Source organism: Chlorocebus sabaeus, chromosome 5 (assembly GCF_047675955.1).
Source record: "Chlorocebus sabaeus isolate Y175 chromosome 5, mChlSab1.0.hap1, whole genome shotgun sequence".
NCBI lineage: Eukaryota > Metazoa > Chordata > Mammalia > Primates > Cercopithecidae > Chlorocebus > Chlorocebus sabaeus.
The window spans coordinates 20061440-20077271 of record NC_132908.1 but is presented as its reverse complement, the minus strand read 5'-3'; the positions used below and the strand labels follow the sequence as shown (position 1 = coordinate 20077271).

At 50.0% G+C, this 15832-nt stretch overlaps 1 protein-coding gene across 2 annotated transcripts in view; it reads right to left on the bottom strand.

The window, feature by feature from the left end:
- The window catches only part of EEF2K (eukaryotic elongation factor 2 kinase), an 86170-nt gene extending 72226 nt beyond the window's left edge, over positions 1–13944 (bottom strand). Inside the window, exon 1 of one of the 2 annotated variants that reach the window (XM_073015229.1) lies at positions 13371–13944. The gene's annotated coding sequence lies outside the window, so the exon portion shown is untranslated. The remainder of the gene's footprint in view (positions 1–13370) is intronic. The other variant, XM_073015228.1, reaches the window with a different exon arrangement.
- Positions 13945–15832: the final 1888 nt, after the last annotated feature.

Genomic DNA, 15832 nt, shown 5'->3' with positions numbered 1-15832 from the left:
GGTGGGGATGCATAATTGTACTCACCCCATGAACTCAACAGCTATTATTATCATCATTTTTATTATCATAAATAAAGGGGACTGAGCCTTGGGTCCCAGCCAGACTTGTGACCCGGACGTCTGGCTCGTAGCAAAGCCAAGCTTCTTCAGGGATCCTCCGGGAATAGACTATTTCAGGCTCTGGCCACGGAAACCACTGTCTCACTGAGTCTCGATCTGGCAGTTATAGGGGCAGGAAACTACGCCTGCAATGCTCAGGTCAAGGCCTGTGGGTCAAGCCACAGTGGCCACTGGTCCCCCCGGGGCTCACCCTCACTCCAGGACCTGCCTTCCTACTGTAGAAAGCGGGTGGAATCTTCCCACCGTCACTCCTGGGAACCAGCATCCCAAAGCCAATGCAGGGCCCCCCAAGCTGGCCAATGCACACGCTAGTATATGCCCAGCACAACCCACACGCCCTTGACTACAACCACAATGGACACAGGTGACTGATCAGCCACCTGGAATCATGCACCAGCTTCTGTATGAGGATCTGCCTCTGCCCTACCCTCAAGTCATGTGTTTAAGAGTATATCACAAGATCCAGGCCTAAACCAACCACTGGGATGCCTGGCCACAGAGATTGGCTCAGAGATGGTCATGTGATGAGAGTCAAACTATTCTAGCCCATTGCGGCAAACCTAGGGCTTTTTGCTTGAGTGACTGGAAGAGGTGATCAGCCTTTTCATGCTGAATGTGAACTCGAGACTGGGGCTGAGACCAACACAGAACAAAGCTGATGTGTGGTGGAGGGCAGAACCAGAGAAAGAGGAAAATGAAGTGATGATGTCATTTGAGACCTGGAATCCAGATGTTCCCAAAACGAAACTACCAAGCCCCGTGTAGATTTCTGAATCACATGATACAATAAACCCCGCCTTTTGGGGGGCAGTAGGGGAAAGGGCTATTTAGCTAGTTACAGATAGGTTTTCTGTCACATGCAATATGAAAAGCCCCAAACCAGCCAGGCATGGTGGCTCACTCCTGTAATCTCAACACTTTGGAAGGCCAAGGCAGGCGGATCACCTGAGGTCGGGAGTTCGAGACCAGCCTGGCCAACATGGTGAAACCCCGTCTCTACTAAAAATACAAAAATTAGCAGGGCATGGTGGCGCATGCCTGTAATCCCAGCTCCTCGGGAAGCTGAGGTGGGAGAATTGTTTGAACCCAGGAGGCAGAATCTGCAGTGAGCCAAGATCGTTCCACTGTACTCTAGTCTGGGTGACAGAGTGAGACTCTGTCCAAACCCAGCCAGGTTTTGGGCCACTGTATATTATTTATATATAATTTTAAAAATACTTTAAACACCTTTTTCTTACTAGGGCCACTGTATATGATCATATAGGTGGGGTACTGCTCAACTCTAGTGAACAACCTTTGCAACTGTGCATGGGCGGCCTTACTTCCTACCCCTACTTCCCACCCCTAGAGGCAACCACTTCCAACTATTCTCAGTGTTACCTTTATCTCTCTCTCTCTCTCTCTCTAATATATATGTGTGCGTGTGTGTGTGTGTGTGTATATATATATATATAACTAAAATAATACGCTTCTCCAATTTTTTTTTTTTTTTTTTTTGGAAACAGGGCCTCGCTCTGTCACCCAGGCTGGAGTCCAGTGGTGCAATCTTGGCTCACTGCAACCTCTGTTTCCCAGGCTCAAGTGATCCTCCCACATAAGCCGCCACAGTAGCTAGGACCACAGGCACGTGTCACCATACCCAGCTAATTTTTGTATATTTTTGTTGAGATGGGATTTCACCATGTTGCCCAGCTGGTCTCAAACTCCTGGACTCAAGGGATCCACTCATCTTGGCCTCCCAAACTGCGGGGATTACAGGCATGAGCCACCGCATCCGGCCCTGATTATTTCTTAATTTATCTATTTTGATTCTATCTTCTGATTTCCAGGTATGATAAATGAGACTTTAGCTCTACTTCCCCTTACTACTTCCCTTTCCCACCCTATCCCTACACTGGTAGGTCTTCTTCTGGTTCCTTTATTTATTTATTACAGACGGGGTCTTGCTCTGTTGCCTAGGCTGGTCTCGAGCCCCTGGTCTCAAGTGATCCTCCCGCCTCAACCTCCCAAAGTGTTGAGATTACAGGCTGAGTCACAGTGCCCAGCCGTCTGCTTCCTTTACATACCATGCCAAGAACACTCTTATTCCACAAACTAGAAGAAGCTGAGTTTCTCACAGTTTAGCACGAATTCAGAGAAGGGACGGTGTGGCTTGTGTGTTGTGAATGCGTGATAAGAAAGCAGAAGAGTGGCCGGGCGCGGTGGCTCACGCCTGTAATCCCAGCACTTTGGGAGGCCGAGGCGGGCGGATCACAAGGTCAGGAGATCGAGACCATGGTGAAACCCAGTCTCTACTAAAAATACAAAAAATTAGCCGGGCGCAGTGGCGGGCGCCTGTAGTCCCAGCTACTCGGGAGGCTGAGGCAGGAGAATGGCGTGAACCCGGGAGGCGGAGCTTGCAGTGAGCTGAGATTGCACCACTGCACTCCAGCCTGGGCGACAGAGCGAGACTCCGTCTCAAAAAAAAAAAAAAAAAAAAAAAAAAAAAAAAAAAAAGAAAGCAGAAGAGTGGCCGGGCGCGGAGACTCACGCCTGTAATCCCAACATTTTGGGAGGCCGAGGCGGGCGGATCACGAAGTCAGCAGATCGAGACCATCCTGGCTAACATGGTGAAACCCTGTCTCTACTAAAAATACAAAAAATTAGCCAGGCATGGTGGCGGGCGCCTGTAGTCCCAGCTACTTGAGAGGCTGAGGCAGGAGAATGGCGTGAACCTGGGAGGCGGAGCTTGCGGTGAGCCAAGATGGCGCCACTGCACTCTAGCCTGGGTGACAGAGCAAGACTCTGTCTCAAAAAAAAAAAAAAAAAGCAGATAAGAAGTTCTTCTGCTTATCAACCTCAAAAGCTTATCAACCTCAAAAAGGCATAATTTCTATGGAAATAAGAAAGACAATGCATGTGAAAGACTGACTGCACACCAGGTGCTACACTGGACTCTCCTTTGATAATGACAGGAGCTGCTAGGTCCAGAAGTGACAGTCTATCCCTGAAAAGGCAGCCTTAAGGGAGCGGAACTGCACAGCACTAGGCTGTTGAGGGCTGCACCTGGCTGGTTCTGAAGATATTTTAAACCTTAGTTAGAGTCCCCGGTTTCCTTCAAACAAGAAACAAAAACCAAAGCCCAATACAGTGGCTAACAGCTAATTGCTCTACAGCTGCATGACCAGGATTTGAATCCTGGGTCCCACCATCAGGAGCTGTGACCCTGTTCTAGACAATAGACTTGTCAGGCAGGCTGTGACATCCTAAGGTCTGCACTGCTGTCTCCATCCCTCACCCCATACCTTGCATTGCCTTCAGTGCACAGGTGCTCAACATGAATTCAAATACCTTTCTGTTTAGTGTTTCTTTTGTTTTGAGACAGAGTCTCGCTCTGTTACCCAGGCTGGAGTGCAGTGGTGCGATCTCGGCTCACTGCAACCTCTGCCTCCCGGGTTCAAGTGATTCTCCTGCCTCAGCCTCCTGAGTAGCTGGGATTACAGTCACCCGCCACCATGCCTGGCTAATTTTTGTATTTTTAGGAGAGATGGGGTTTCACCATGTTGGTCAGGCTGGTCTTGAACTCCTGACCTCAAGTGATCCGCCTCAGCATCCCAAAGTGTTGGGATTACAGGCATGAGCCACTGCACCTGGCTGCTCAGTGTTTATTTACTGGGGTGCAGCATTAGGAGTGATTAAGTCAAGTATCATGCTAAGAGTTCACATCACTGTCTTATTAATGTCTGTACCCCTAGCATATAGTGGGTGCTCATAAACATTTATTTAAACTATTGAGAGAAATAGTACACCTTACATCAGAATGAAAGAACCAATTTACAGAATCAAGCCCATCCATCCCTTCCTCCCTGCCATCTCAGCTTCCCAAGTTTCCAAGTCCAAGAATCAATCTCCATGCACCACCAAATTCTCCTCACCTCCTTGCCCTTGTATCTATCTGCAGGTGCCCCTGAGGCAGGAGAATAGGGTCTGGAGGCAGGGAACTGAGGCCGATTCAGGCTGACCTCCTAAAACTAAATCAAAAGGAAAATCCCAATTTTCCACGCCCAAGTAACAAAAGGAACAGAAGCTACTCCCTTTGCAACCCCCAACTTTTCTGCATGGCAGATGAAAAACTGAAATTATCTCTGATTGGTCCCTTCCCACAACCAATCAGGCTGGTGCTGGCCAAGTCTTCATTTGTATAGGAGACTTCATTTGTAACTTCACTTCAGCCTCTGATTGGTGGCTTTCCACAACCTATCAGACTGATCCCAGGCCACTACTTCATTTACATAGGGCATACATCAAGTAACCAACGGGAAACCTCTAGAGGGTGTTTAAACCCCAGGCAGTTCTGTAAGCCACCTGCTTGAGCCCACTCCCACCCTGTGGAGTGTACTTTTGTTTTCCGTAAATATTTGCTTTCATTGCTTTATTCTTTCCTTCCTTTGTTCGTGTGTTTTGTCCAATTGTTTGCTTAAAACGCCAAGAACATGGACACCCTCCCACCAGTAACACCTCTGCCTGGAATCCCTTTCCCACTCACTAGCAAAACCCTTTAATCTCTTCAAGACGCAGCTCAAATTTTGACCTCCTCCGGAGAGCCTTTCTTGTTTGTCTCTTTTGGGTTTGTTGTATTATTGTTGTTGTTGTTGTTGTAGTTGTTGTCGTCGTTGAGAGAGAGTCTGGCTCTGTTGGCCAGGCTGCAGTGCAGTGGTGCAATCATAGCTCACTGCAGCCTCCAACTCCTGGGCTCAAGTGATCCTCCCACCTCAGCCTCCAGAGTACCTGGGACGACAGGTGCATACCACCCACATCTGGCTAATTACGTTATTTTAGTTTTGTAGAGATGAGCATCTCCCTACATTGCCCAGGCTGGTCTCTGGTCTCTTTTTTTTTTTTTTTTTTTGAGACAGGGTCTCACTCTGTCACCCAGGCTGGAGTGCAGTGGTGCAATCATGGCTGACTGCAGCCTCAGTCTCCCAAGCTCAATTAATCCTCTTGCCTCTGAACTCCTGGCCCCAAGCGATCCTCCTGCCTCGACCTCCCAAAGTTGATACACGCATGAGCTACTGCACCTGGCCTCCAGAAAGCCTTCCTTGGATAGTTGCCTCCTCTGTAAACAGGGGTCAGCTAAACAGTACCCCTGCAGGGGTTGCTCTGAGGATACGATGAGATTAGGCACATGGTGTCTGGGATAGACTTGACTCTCAAAAGTACTAGCTGCTATTATGCCCCAATAATCCCCCAGTCTCCGGCTCCCTAAATCACTTCGCTCCCTACAAGCCCTCCATAAGCAAATTTCATTATACCCTGAGGCCAAACTGTCTATGTGGCAGGCAGAAAAACGGTCCCCCTAAGATGTCTATATCCTAATCCCTGGAACCTGTGAATATGTTACCTTATATGGCCAAAGGGACTTCGAAGATGTGATTAAGGATCTTAAGATGGGAGACAGTCGTGGATTATCCCGTGAGCCCAGTGTAATCACAAGGATCCTTATAAAAAGGAGGTAGAGAAGGCCAGGCGCGGTGGCTCACACCTGTAATGCCAGCACTGTGAGAGGGCGAGGCGAGCGGATCACCAGGTCAGGAGATCGAAACCATCCTGGTTAACATGGTGAAACCCCGTCTCTACTAAGAATACAAAAAAATTAGCCAGGCGTGGCAGCGTGCGCCTGTGGTCCCAGAACTCAGGAGGCTGAGGCAGGAGAAGGGCATGAACCTGGGAGGCAGAGCTTGCAGTGAGCCGAGATCACTCCACTGTACTCCAGTCTGGGTGACAGAGCAAGACTCTGTCTCCAAAAAAGAAAAAGGAGGTAGAAGGGTCAGAGTTAGAGGAAGAGATGTGACCAAAGACAGAAAGGTGTGAAGTTGCCACACTGCTGGCTTCAAAGATGGAGAGAGGGGCCAGGAGCCCAAGGAATGAGGACAGCTCCTAGAATCTGGACAAGACAAAGAAACCGATTTTCTCCTGGGGCCTCCAGAAGGAACACAACAATGCTGACTCCTAGATTTTAGAACTTCTGATCTCCAGGAACTATAAGATAATAAATTTGTTGTTTCAAAGCCGCTAAGTAATTGCAGCAATTTGTTACAGCAGCAATCGGAAACAAAGTCCTGAACAGCGGCTCTCAACCTTGGGCAATTTTGCTCCCTCAAGGGACATTTGGCAACGTCTAGAGACGTTTCTGGTTGTTGCAACTCTAGGGGTGCAATTAGCATCTAGTGGATAGAGGTCAGGGATGCTGCTAAACATCCTAAAATAAATAGAACAGTACCCTACAATGAAGAAGATCTGGCCCAATGTCAGTGCTGAGGCTGAGAAACCCAGCTCTAGAATGAATCTGGTGGAATTTCTTTCTTTTGTTTTTTGAGATGGAGTCTCACTCTATTGCCTAGGTTGGAGTGCAGTGGCTAAATCTTGGCTCACTGCAACCTCCACCTCCCGCGTTCAAGTGATTCTTGTGCCTCAGCCTCCTGAGTAGCTGGGATGACAGGTGTGTGCCACCATGCCCAGCTCATTTTTGCATTTTAGTAGAGATGGGGTTTCACCATGTCGCCCAGGCTGATCTTGAACTCCTGACCTCAGGTGATCCGCCCATCTCAGCCTCCCAAAGTGCTGGGATTACAGGCATAAGCCACCGTGCCTGGGCTCTTTTTTTTTCTTTTTTAAGAGACTGGGTGGGTGTCTTGCTCTTTCGTCCAGGCTGGAGTCCATTGGCATAATCACAGCTCACTGCATCCTCGAATTCCTGGGCTCAAGGGATCCTCCCGCCTCAGCCTCCCGAGTAGCTGGGACTACAGGCATGTGCCACCATGCCTGACTTATTTAAAAAAATTTTTTATAGAGATGGTGTCTTACCGCTCCCGGGCTCAAGTGATCCTCTAGCCTCAGCCTCCCCAAATGTTGGAATTACAGGTGTGAGCAGCTGTGTCCAGCCTCTGGTATAATTTTAAGGAGCCCTCCCCAACCCTCTCTTCCCCTTTTCCCTTTAAAAACAAATCTCCCCACATACCATAAAGAGACAGACAAGGTCAGGTGCGGTAGCTCACACCTGTAATCCCAGCACTTCAGGAGGCCGGGGCGGGTGGATCACGAGGTCAGGAGTTTGAGACCTGATCAACATGGTGAAAACCCCACCTCTACTAAAAATACAAAAACTAGCTGGGTGTGGTGGTGTGCACCTGTAATCCCAGCTACTTAGGAGGCCAAGGCAGAAGAATCGCTTGAACCTAGGAGGCGGAGGTTGCAGTGAGCCGAGATTGTGCCACTGTACTCTAGCCTGGGTGACAGAGCAAGACTCTGTCTCAAAAAAAAAAAAAAAAAAAGAGACAGAGAAATCAACTAACTTAACCAATGTAAACAGCAACCTGCTGCAGAAGCCAGAGATATGTCATCATTTGCTCTGCTAAAGGCTCGTAAAAATATCATTGCAGTACACTGTGTTTTCTGCATATAAAATTGTCATCATGCAAGGGCTATTTTATTGTTTCATGAATCTGAAAACTGCATTTCGGAATATGAAACACAAAATATCATAATTATAGCTTTGATTAGCAAAATGCACAAGGGAGCTTGAATTGTAATGTTTAACCACTTGCTGGGCACCCTCTGCGTGTCTACGGTACATTCTGTACTCCTGGTGGGTGAGCTCAGGGACACAGCACGTCTCACTTCTCACATGAACTCTGTGTGCCCAGCCCTCTCGGTGGCCAGACCACGTGAGTGTCTTGAACAAAAGGGACCGTGTCTTGTTCCTCTGCAGCTCCCAGCCCAAAGCACAATGCCTGGCACACACCATAAATGCACAAGTGCGTGCTGCATGAATGAACGAGTAAGTGAAGAAAAGCTGGCAGTTTCTTGCTGATATAATGGAGAAACAGAAGGACTTTTGTGTTGTGGCTAGGCACGGTGGTTGACCCCTGTAATCCCAGCACTTTGGGAGGCCGAGGCAGGTAGATCGCTTGAGGCGAGGAGTTCGAGACCAGCCTGAGCAACATGGCGAAACCCCATCTCTACCAAAAGTTAAAAAATTAGCCAGGCGTGGTGGCGCACGACCTATATAGTCCCAGCTACTTGGGAGGCTGAAGCTCGAGAATCACTTGAACCAAGGAGGCAGAGGTTGCAGTGAGCCAAGACTGTGTCACTGCACTCCAGCCTGGGCGGCAGGGCAAGACTCTATCCCCCTGCCCCCAGACCTCCGCAAAAACAAAAACAAAAACAAAAAAACTACTGTGTTGTAACCACATAGGGGTTACTTAGTCCAATGACATGGCTGAGGCTGTAGTGGGAAAGACTGGCTCATGGAGGATCTGAAAAGCACCAAAACCAGATCTAGCCAAACAAGGCCTTTGGGATGAATTCAATTCCTGGCCCTGTCACAATCAGCTGAGGAATGCTGGGGAAATTACTTAACCTCTCTGAACCTCAGCTTCTTCATCTGTAAAATTCATTAACCCAACAGAGCAGAGCAAAGTGAGCAAGGTGGAGAAGAAGTGAGAGAGGGGACCTGAAAACCACAGTGGCACAGAGAGTTGGCTTTCCTCCAGGAATCCTTTCTCCCCTGCCAGGCCAGGGACTACGTTTCCCAGCATCCCTTGCAGCTAGGTAAGGTCATGTGACTGCATTCTGGCCAATGAAAGAAGAGCACAAATAACTTGTACTATGTCTCAGTCCATCCAGCAACCCATTTTCCATACCCTGGTTGGCTTCCTCTCCACTGCAATCCTGCCCAGAACAGATTGGTAGCATTTCAGTATCACTTACAAAGCACTTGCTACATAACTCCTCTCAGCTCCCTAGAAGGCATGTGCTCCTTCCTCCTTGGGCTCTGAACATGCTATGCCTTCTGTCTGGTACACACCCCAGCCTGTCCTATCCATCCCCTGGCCAACTTGTCTGCTCATCCCTCAGGTCTCAGCTTAGATGCCATCTTCTCCAGGAAGCCTCCCCTGAACCCCAGGAGGTAGTCGCTCTTAGCTTCACTCTACAGATGAGAAAACTAAGGAACAGAAAGGTTATGTGACTTGCCGCAAATCACATGACTAGAGTTGGGTTCGAAGCTGGTGCGGGCTGAATCCAGGGCTTTCAAAGCAGTCATCGCTTCCTTAACCAGCGCTTTTAAAAGTATGGGACCAGCTGCCGCAGCAGCCACTGCAGCCACTGCAGCAGCCTCACCTGGCAACTTGCTGGAAATGCAAATTCTCAAGCCTCACTACAGACCTACTAAATTAAACGCTGGGGATGGGTCCAGCAATCAAAGTGTAAGCAAGTCCTCCTGGGGATGCTGGTATGCACTGAAGTTAGAGGAACACTGGCCTAGGGCAATTTTCTTCAGTTTAGCCACCTACTTCCAGGTGCTTCCTCTGGCTTGCTAGTCCTTGCTAGATCTCGAAAGCTTCACAGCTGGAGAACAGAACGCCATCCACCCTCTGACTCTGCAGCCATTTGAAACGCTTCTCTAGGAGTTCCACAGCCCTGGGACTTTGGGGGTTGTGGGGGGGACTGTTATCTTCTGCTTTATCATCAGCGTGTTAGTGACTCATTCCTTCCTTTGTGTGAAGCCTTCTTACGGTTGGGCACGGCTCATGCCTGTGATCCTAACACTTTGGGAGGCCGAGGCAGAAGAACTGCTTGAGCCCAGAGTTCAAGCCCAGCTTGGGCAACAGAGTGAAACCCCATCTCTACACTAAAATTAAAAGTTAGCCAGGCGTGGTGGTAGCTCATGTCTGTAGTCCCAGCTACTTGGGAGGCTGAGGCAGGAGGATCACTTGAGCCGAGGAATTCCAGGCTGCAGTGAGCTGTGACCGTGCCACTGCACCCCAGCCTGTGTGCAGAGCAAGACCCTGTCTCAAAACAACAATAAAAAAGAAGCCTCCTTGCTTGTGCTCATCAGCCTCAGCTGCAAGCATTTGATCTAGCAACACTTTAAGGCCCAGGCCGCCTTCATCCCAGGTGTAGACAAGGTCATCACTCTAACCACCTTCTAGGAGCCTTCTCAGTTCATTGGGGTAATGACCCGCAGCTTTTACGTCAGCAGAACCAATCTTCCTCAACAAAAAACACTTTGATTCTTTTACATTAGTTCAACCAGCTGCTATAACTTTGGCTATAGCCCTGATCATTCAGTTGTTCTGCTGCAGGTGTAAGAACTGGACCAGAAATAGTGAATCCTGGAGAATGAGCTTGAACAAGTCCAAGCTTCCGCTGTTCACCCTTGGCTTTCTTCTCATAGCTCCCAGAGTCCCAGCAACCAGACACCAACCCTGCCAAAGACGGAACGAGACTGCTTTGGGGACTCTCCCACACAAGATAACAACCCTAAAGACACCCTTCCCGGGCTTCCTGGGTGGGCGTGGTGGCTCACGCCTGTAATCCCAGCACTAGAAAGAGGTGGGTGGATCACGTGAGGTCAGGAGTTTGAGACCAGCCTGGCCAACACAGTGAAATCCCGTCTCTACTAAAAATACAAAAATTAGCTGAGCATGGTGGCATGCGCCTGTAGTCCCAGCTCAGACTCAGGAGGCTGAGGCAGGAGAATCACCTGAACCTGGGAGGCAGAGGTTGTAGTGAGCTGAGATCGCACTACTGCACTCCAGCCTGGGTGACAAAGCAAGATTCCATCTCAAAAACAAAAAACAAAAAATGCTCCTTCTGGCTTGAGGCTCTGCCCTCCTCTAGGCCTTCAAAGTCCCCTTGACTTGTCCAACAAATGAGGAAAGAATGAGAGGTTTTTAGGGTCGAGGCTTGAAATGGACACACGTTTCATCAGCGAAAACTCAGCTTTGTGGCCCTACTGAATGATAAGGGAGCCTGGGAAAATTCATCCAGGGAGCGCCCCAGGAGGATGAGAACATGGATACTGGTGACCCATAGCTTTCTCTGCCACATAATACAGTAAAATGTTTTAAAAGCAAATCAGCGATTTTTTAAAATTTTAAATAGACACCAGGTTTCACCCTGTCAGCCAGGCTGGTCTTGAACTTCTGGGCTCAAGCAATCCTCCCGCCTCGGCCTCCCAGAGTGGCTGGGATTACAGGCATGAGCCACCGCACCCAGCCAGTGATATATCCTTAATCAGCCAAAAAGTACTGTTCAGTTACAAAAAGCACAAGAAAAAAAATGGTGAATCTTTCTTATTTTATTTTTTTTTTTGAGACGGAGTCTCGCTCTGGCTCAGGCTGGAGTGCAGTCCCCAGATCTCAGCTCACTGCAAGCTCTGCCTCCCGGGTTTATGCCATTCTCCTGCCTCAGCCTCCCGAGTAGCTGGGACTACAGGTGCCCGCCACCTCGCCCGGCTAGTTTTTTTGTATTTTTTAGTAGAGATGGCGTTTCACCGGGTTAGCCAGGATGGTCTCGATCTCCTGACCTCGTGATCCGCCCATCTCGGCCTCCCAAAGTGCTGGGATTACAGGCTTGAGCCACCGCGCCCAGCCGGATCTTTCTTATTTTATTTTTTGAGACAGTCTCGCTTTGCTGCCCAGGCTGGAGTACAGTGGTGCCATCTCAGCTCACTGCAACCTATGCCTCCTGGGTTCAAATGATTCTCAATTCTCCTGCCTCAGCCTCCCGAGTAGCTGGGATTACAGGCTAATGCCTACATGCCCAGCTAATTTTTGTATTTTTAATAGAAATGGTGGCTCCCTATGTTGGCCAGGCTGGTCTCAAACTCCTGACCTCAGGTGATCCACCCGCCTCAGTCTCCCAAAGTATTGAGATTATAGGCCTGAGCCACTGCGCCCCTCGCCCAAAAAACCGGTAGCTCTTAAAATGTACACCAGTATGTGTAAACTGTGATCATCTCAGTTCTGACTTCTGGCCTCCCCATTCCCTGCAGAGGGTAAGAACTTCGGACCGCACCCACTTCTTTGAGAAATGGGGCTGAGAGGAGGGCGGACGCCAATCCCAGCCATGTTACACTGAAATTCATGTCGTTGAGAGGTTTTACTGTATTTGTTGAATTAATAGCTGAACAAAGGAATGAACATCGGGTGCTGTGGAGGCCACAGAGAAGGAAGACACCTGCATATGCCATCTCTGAACTCTACCTTCCTTCCACTTGCCTCTTCCCAGCTCAGCTTAAACATCACCCTCTCCCCTTTACACACACAGTGGGCATTCTCAGCTCCCACCTGTTTGCTCTGTATTCCCATTTACTCCATCTCGCTTTTTAGAATCTGTTTATGTGACTGGTTTCCTCTGAGGGAGGTTCTGTGGGCTTGGGGATCACTCTGACCCTCGGTTTCCTCCTCGGTAAAAACATTAGGATAGACTAGGTGACTCAATTCCCTGCGACTTCACAGCCTGTCCAGGGCCCCTGACCATAGGGCCCTCGGCCATCAGATGTCTCCCGGGGCCACAGACTATCACACTGTGTGCCAGGCACTGTTTCAAGCACCTGACATATACATATTCATCTACTTTTTCCAAGGACACCAAGTGGTAGATACTAATACTGTACCCATTTTACCGATGAGAAAACCGAGGGCCAGAGAGCACAAATGAGCTAGAATTCCAACCCAGGACTCCAGCCCTAGTGTTTCCTGCTTTCCTGGCTAAAGAAGCGCCCACCACCGAGGTCCCAGAGGTCGGGCTCCCTAGGACCGTCCCTCTGGGCAGATCTCACTTCCCCATGCGGCCCATCTGTCACACTCAGGGAGCAGCTGGGCTGTTTCCCCGAAATCCCCCAGGCCGGGGGATCTAGGATCTAGGCCGGGGCTTACCCAGGAGGTCCCCACCCCTGCGCGGCCACCAGCTTATTAATGCCCAGCCCCTTGGCGCACAAGTCAGCGGCGCCTGCCAACAAGCGAACTCCCGCAGCCAACAATGCTGCAAGGGCGCGTCTACACAGTCCTGGAGGTTCCGGGAATTCGGGCTGACGCAGGCCTCTAGGTCAGGGGAAAGGGTGGGGGATGTGGCTCTGAGCCCTGCAGGGGACAGGAAGGCAGCGATACGCCCACCCTCCTACGGGCCCCGAGGGCGTCTCGGGCAGAGGCCCCCAAACTATCTGTCACTTGCAGCCAGATCACCGCCCATTGCTTGCCAATTGCTTTCCATATCCACATCGCCGTTAATCCGCACAACTTCCCCATTTCACCAAAGCAAGCACTGAGCCCCAGAGAGTTTACCAACCAGAGGAGAAGCGCCCCCACACTCTCCTTCCATGCCTTCTCCGGCCCCATTCCCAAGCCCAGACCCAGCACGCTCCAGACGCCTGCAGCGCCCGCTCCCAGCCCCCCACAGCCTTGGCGGCCGCCGTCCACACCTACCTCCCTCGGGCAGACAGGCGCGGCAGCCGCTGTTCACGGCCGCAAGGATCCAGAGGAGTTGGCAGAGGCTCGCGGCCCGGAGCTCCAGGGTGCAGGGCGGGCGGGCCCCCCGAGAGTGCCGGGGAGCGGAGAGCGGGGCGCGCTGGCTGGCGCTCCGGGCACGCAGCTGGGGCCACGCGGGGCAGATGGACCGATCCCGGGGCTCGGGGCCGCCGGAGTGATCCCAGGAAGGGCGCGGGGGCCGCTAGGACGATCCCGGGATGCGAGAGGCGCGTGCCAGGGACTCGCGTGCAGGCTACAGCGAGCCGGACTCGGATGGCTGCAGGGCCGGGAGTGCGGGCGCTCGATCCGGGCAGGAGGGGAGCTGAGGCTGGAGCTAGGGCTGGGCTAGGTTGAGCAGAAGCAGGCGGGCAGGGGCGGGGCTGGCCTGGCGGGCTCACGGCGTGGCGCTCACGTGGCCGCCCCCAGGTGGCCGTCACAGCGTCTGCAGCCGCCGAGCGGGCCTCCTGGCTCCGGCGCTGGCTCCTAGCCCCAGGTGCAATGGTTAGCGCTAAGTCCTGACTCCCCCTGCTGAGTACACAGTGTCTGGTTCTCCCGCTCAAGGCTGGCCTAGCATCCGGCAGCGAGGGAGCAATTCAAGGGAGTGACCAACTTCCGTCCTCTCCCGCCTCTCTTGCCAGCTCCTCGCTTAGTTCCTGTATTCCTGTCCTTTCCAAAATCACTAGTGATCCAAGCCCATCGCTTGTTTGTATACATCTCTGTACATAACCTTAAAATATGTTTTATCGGAAATACTTTATTTTTCCTGATTTCTGCTTTGTAAAAACAGGCACGTATGACGATTGCAATTATTTGTGTAGTTTTAAAATTAGTATCTCCTCTAGTTATTCCTAACTCTTGACACAGGGCCTGGGTGGCACACAGATGCTTAATACCTGTGGCATGAGTGGTAGAGTGGATACGGTATAAAGAAGAAAACGAATTAAAACTAATAACTGCTGTGAACACTTTGATATTAGGTCCTTCTAGATACTTCGTTAGTGAAATTTTAGAAATTCCACACATTCTCGATATAAAAGTAGTAACAGTGAGTGACATTTATTGAGGGATTTCTCTCATTCCATCTTCCCAGCACTTTGGGAGGCCGGGGCCGACAGATCTCTTGAGGTCAGGAGCTCGAGACCAGCCTGGCCAACATGGTGAAACCCCGTCTTTACTAAAAATACAAAAAAGTAGCCGGGCGCGCCTGTAGTCCCAGCTACTCTGGAGGCTGAGGCACGAGAATGCTTGAACCCTGGAGGCAGAAGTTGCAGTGAGCCGAGATCGTGCCACTGTACTCCAGCCTGGGTGAAAGAGTGAGACTCCGTCGCAAACAAACAAACAAACAAACAAACAAAAATAATAAAAAAGAACAAAACTGAGACTTAAAGAGATAATAACATGCGCCAGGTGAGGCAGTTAGAAAAGGCGGAGCCAGCACTAAAATCCAGACTTCTCTGATTTCAAAGTTCAGGCTCTTCAAAGAACTTTTTTCCTTATTTATAAACGCCCAAGAGAGTAAACTCCAGCTTTTGGCAAAAGACAAAATTGCACCTAGAATTCTGACCCTGGGGCAGTCAGGCAGGAAGGGAAGATCAAAGATGCTGAACTAGTCTGTCCAAGCCCAAAGCAAGATTGAAAAAAAAAAAAAGATGCTACTGCTTAAAGCTCTATGGCCCTTGGGCAAGTTATTTTACTTCTCTGAGCCTCTATCATTTTTGCCTGCCCAGTAGGAGTGTCCTGCTTTGCATTAGCGTCTTGGTTAGTCTTCAGGGAACCAGTTCACCCTATTCTCAATTCAGGAAAATAGCCCTCCCCACTCCCCTGGCTCCAAAAATGGACACGTGACCAGAGCTGGCCAATTAGCATATTTCATCCCTTCAGCCCCATTTATTGGTTCAGGGATGAGCACGTGATCCAAGTTAGGCCAATGAAATACTAATCTGGGCCTTTTATAGTAACCATAAAAAAAAAATCTCTTTTCCAGGGAGTTGTTGAGCAGATAGGATGTAATAGTGGAGTTTCTGAGCATTCATTCTTATGGCAAATATTTATTAAGCTCCTATTGTGTGCCAAATACGGTGCTAAGAATTGGGGGAAACGCTTGCCTTCAAGGAGATGTCTACTGCGGTAAAATAAAATTACTCAAAGCCAGGCAAGGTGGCTCACACATGTAATATCAGAGCTTTGGGAGGCCAAGGCAGGAGGATCAATGGGGTCAGGAGTTCAAAACCAGCCTCAGCAACATAGCAAGACCCCTGTCTTTAAAATAAAACACTAAAAAAAAAAAAAAAAAAAAAAAACAGGTGTGGCGGTGTGTGCCTGTAGTCCCAGATACTCAGGAGGCTGAGGCAGGAGGATCCACTGGGCCCAGTAGTTTGAAACTGCAGTGAGCTATGATCATGCCACTGTACTTCAGTCTG